The sequence below is a fragment of the Pteropus vampyrus genome, unplaced genomic scaffold, assembly GCF_000151845.1.
Source record: "Pteropus vampyrus isolate Shadow unplaced genomic scaffold, Pvam_2.0 Scaffold236, whole genome shotgun sequence".
Classification (NCBI taxonomy): domain Eukaryota; kingdom Metazoa; phylum Chordata; class Mammalia; order Chiroptera; family Pteropodidae; genus Pteropus; species Pteropus vampyrus.
The window spans coordinates 320,089-324,971 of NW_011889017.1; positions in this window are offsets into that span (position 1 = coordinate 320,089).

A 4,883-nucleotide genomic window follows, 5' to 3' on the forward strand; every position below is an offset into this window, starting at 1 on the left:
ATTATTTGGAGAGAGAAAAATAATAGTTAATAACTCATTAATCATCTTTTCTATAATTAATGTTTGTCTTATGTTCATACAATATTATCAATGAAAAGATTTCTGAGTATATGTTATAAATTACAATTGCAATGTCTCGTTGTATCAAAAAATGACTATAAAATTAGAATAAGAACAAAAATGAGCTACTTCCTATTTTTCATACACAAAATAAAATAGAATCATCCTGAAAAATTAGATCCTACAAAACAGGTGACTAAAACTGCCATGTTCAAAACCAGCTAATTAAGAAGATAAAGGAGACTATTTGTATTGTATTCAAGAGTAGCTCTTTGTGGGTCTTCCTGTATTGTGTGTAGACAAGATTTTTTCAGTCTCCCACTCACATGTGTGAGCATGCTCCCACACAGGTCGAAAGAGCCTTTTCTATATCTGTAGTAATTACAATGGGAATTTTATACTTCATGTTTTTATTTTCTAAAGAACAGGGAGGATTTGGAGCAACTGATAAGTGAAAAGCACATTGATTTTATATAGTACATCAAGATCGCTAAACATGAAACCCATTTCCAGAGATCGATTTTGTCTTTTGTATTTTGATAAAATGGAAACATACAATCATGAATTCTAGTTTCAAGATGTCAAAAGAAGAGTTACAATGGAAGATTTTCTGAAATGGTTAAAATACCATTAAAATTTTTTTATTGAAGTATAGTTGACATACAATATTATATTAGTTTCAGATGTACAACATATTGATTTGACATTTATATACCTTATAATGTGATCACCCCAATAAGTCTAGTAACCATCTGTCACCGTGTAAAGCTATTACAGTATTATTGACTAAATTCCCTGTGCTGTACACTACATTTTGTGGCTTATTTATTTTATAACTGGAAGTTTATACCTCTTAATTCCCTTCACCTTTTCACCCATCCGCCCACCCCTCTCCACTCTGGCAAACATCAATTTGTTCTCTGTATCTATAGGTCTGCTTCTGTTGTGTTTTGTTTATTCTTTTGTTTTAGTTTGTTTTTATTTTTTTGTTTGTCTTTTAGATGCCACATATAAGTGAAACCATAGTCTTCAGCTGTCTGATTTACTTCCCTTAGCATAATATCCTCTAGGTCTCTCACTGTTGTTACAAATGAAAGATTTCATTCTTTTTTACTGCTGAATAATATACCATCATATATATGTATACCATATCTTCTTTATTTAAGGTTGCTCCCAAATAATTTTTAACTGATGTTATGCCTGCCAGAATTCTAGGTAAAATTTTCAAGAGTTGTTTAATAGGCATACTCACAATGTTTCCTGTACATGGGGAGCAGAATAACACAATGCATTTATCTGGCACAGAAACAAAAAAAATAAAAGAAGTCTGTATTTTCTTTATGAGGCAGACAAGGGTTGAACATTTCTAGTAATGTTTCTAAAACTCAAAGCTGCTCCAAAATACAGTTTTAAACTTTTGATAATAAAATAATAAGCCATGATAACCAATTTTCATTTGCATATAAAATTTCATGAAATTCAGGTAATCATTGTCGCATCATACATCTCTCCATATTTGCAATGCTCCCCAGTTTTCAAAATGCTCTCGATCATAATGTGACAGAAAAGGACATTTCTTGGAATAGCTTATATCTGGGTAATAGATTAAGTCATTAAATTCAACTATGTTATTAAAAATTATGTAAAACTAACATCTTCAGAGATATAGCTAGAAATATAGTAATAAAAATGATATAATGGTGCATTTATTAAAGCCAGTACTTGGTTTTAACTGTAATTTTCAAATCCAGGTTGAGTAATAATTTTTTTTTCCTCTTTTGAGCCATTAGAATGCATTCTCTGATGCATTCTTGGTTGGCTTATCCTGTGCCCCATCAAATAAATTGGGATATGTCAATAACACAGATGTTCCCCAAAATTTGCCTGTTATTTGTGATTCACTTTCTAAGGTTAATCTGAAAGTGATCTTTAAGGAATTTTTATAAACATCTTGATTGAATTTTATTCTTAGTTTAAAATTTTTTTTTTTACTCTTTGAAAACAATTCTGGTGACTTTCTTTCAAAATTTGCACACTTTATAGTGGTTTACAAAAGCAAAGTTTTGCTTGGGTTTTCTGCCTTAAGAGAAAAATGGTGTTAGGTCACATTTCATGAAAATAACATTAACACATTCTACACTGACTTTCATTGAGTTCTTGGCATAGGTTTGTAATTCTTTAGAAGTTTCCTCAAAAACAAAAGCTTTTATGGCATTAGGAGGTTACAAATTTCCCTTCATGTCTTACATATTTGCAATGACTTTAATCTTATATTACAATTTTTTTTAATTTTTATGAATATGTTCTTAAATATAATTTTAAATTATTGCATTTCAGAGATTAAAGCGAAAATATTTCTAAAATTACACCCAAAAATAAAGCCCTTGTATTTTGTTGTCACTGCTGTCTGTTTTAGTCATGTTGAGTTGATTTGTAGAAAATAGAACTAGAGAATCCAAAGTAAAAAAAAAATTTATCTCATATGATGATCACTTTTTACAAAGAAAATGAATAAACCATATTTGAAAGTTTCAAAATATTTGTTGAGATTGCAAAAGTTTCATGTTTGGACATTCTTTCATTAAGTGAGCACACATTAAACATATTATGTCTTCCCAGAAAGTAGACACATTTATCGTTATGTAATAGCCCTCTCTTTATCCCTGACAGTTTTCTTTGTTCTAAAGTATATTTGTAATTAATATAGCAACTCCAGCTTTCTTTTGATTAGTGTTGCCATGTTGTCTGTCTCCATCCCTTTGCTTTTAACGGATTTTTGTCTTTAAATTTTAAGTAGGTTTCTTGTAGACAGCATATTTTTGGATCACTTTTTAAAATCCATTCTGACACTCCCTGCCTTTGAATTAGACTGTTCATGTTTAAAGTGAATATTGATATCTACCCTATATATGACATATTACATCTATCTGGTAAAATTTCTGGACATAAGACCCATGCAAGTATGGGGGTCCCCCAATTATAGCCCCCAGGTGTTTCATTCATGCTAGTCCATTTTTTTTACTTCCAGCATTTGGTCAAAGTTACCATTTAAGTGTTCTTAGCAGTTAATGTCTCCAACAGGCTCTGCTCCAGCTAAGTTGATCTCAGCTCTTTTTCTCTGTATTTGCCTCTCTCTCTAGATTTCGAGGCCCCACTCACTATGACCTCAGTTCTTTGATGAGCCCAAGGAAAGTCATTGTTTTTTTTATTTCCTTAACTTTTTTCTTGTAAGAACAGGACTTGCAAAATGTAAAGCCGAAACAGGAAATCCTTCAATAATGCTGCAACATTTAAATACTAATGAATGTAACCTACCACATTAAGAGAACAATGGAAATAATCACCTAAAGATGTAAAAAAAGTATTGGACAAAATTAAACAAACTTTCCTAATAAAATATTTTTAAATACTCTCAGAAAACTACAATTTAAATGGAACTTTCTAAATCTTATAAAGAGTATTTATGAAAAACTCAACTAAAATTATAATTACCCATGAAATATTAAACATATTTTCTGTAAGGTCAGGAATAAGACAAGAAAGTCCATTTTAATTGCTTATATTCAACATACTACACTAAGTCTAGTTAAGAGAATAAGACACAAAAAATACATACGTTACATGCATACATAAGTACATATATACACATGTCAATAAAAATAGATGTCAATAAGTTAATTTATAGATTCAAAGCAATTCCAATTTAATACCAGGTGTCTTTTTTTATTTTTAGAGATTGACAAGCTGATTCTAAAATATCTATGGATTGCAAAGGACTAGAGTAGCCCCAAAATCATGAAAATGTAGAAAAGAATATTCGATTTCACAATTTACTGTAAAGATGCAATAATCAGGATATGTGGTATTGACATACGGGTAGATGCCAATGATAAAGAATTAAAAGTCTAGAAATATACCCACAAATATATGGTTCTTTTTTTTTTTTTTTGATAAAGCCTCCAAAGTATTTAAATGAGGAAGGCAATTCCTCTTTTCTGTATCCACCCCCAAAATTTGAAAACATTTATCTGTACAGACATATGGACCCCGATGTTCAATGCAGCATTATTCATAGTGGCCAAGACATAGAAACAAGTGAAGTATCCTTCAGTAGATGACTGGATAAAGAAGCTGTGGTAGATATATACAACGGACTATTACTCAGCCATAAGAAAAGATGAAATACTGCCATTTGTGACTACTTAAATATATCTCGAGATTGTCATGCTAAGCGAAATAAGTAAGACAGAAAAAGTTGAGGACCATACGATTTCACTCATATGTGGGATATAAAACTGAAAGTAACAAATGAACAAGACAAACAAACAGAGACTCCCAGACATGATCAATAGTTTAATGCTTAACAGAGGAAAAGGGACAGAGGGAGAGGTAGATAAGGGTAAAAGAGGTCAAATGTATGGTGACAGAAGGAAATTTAACTTTGGGTGGTGAACACACAATGTGATATACATATGATGTATTATTGAATTGTACACTTGAAACCTATGCAATTTTATTAACCAATGTCACTCCAATAAATTTGATTTAAAAATAGTAGTCTTTTAACAACTGCTATCCATACACACAAAAAAAGGAAAGAAGCAGGAAGTAGGAAATAAAGGAGGGAGGAAAGAAGAAACTCAAATATCAAACTTAAAGAAAAAATTCTAAACACATAGTAGACCTAAAAACAATCTTGAGAGACTATATTTGTGTCCTAGTGGTTAGGCAAAGAATTCTTAGGACTCAATAAAACCAACCATGAAAGAAAAAAATAATAAATTAGATATCATTTAAATGAAAAATTTTTCATCAAAAGACAC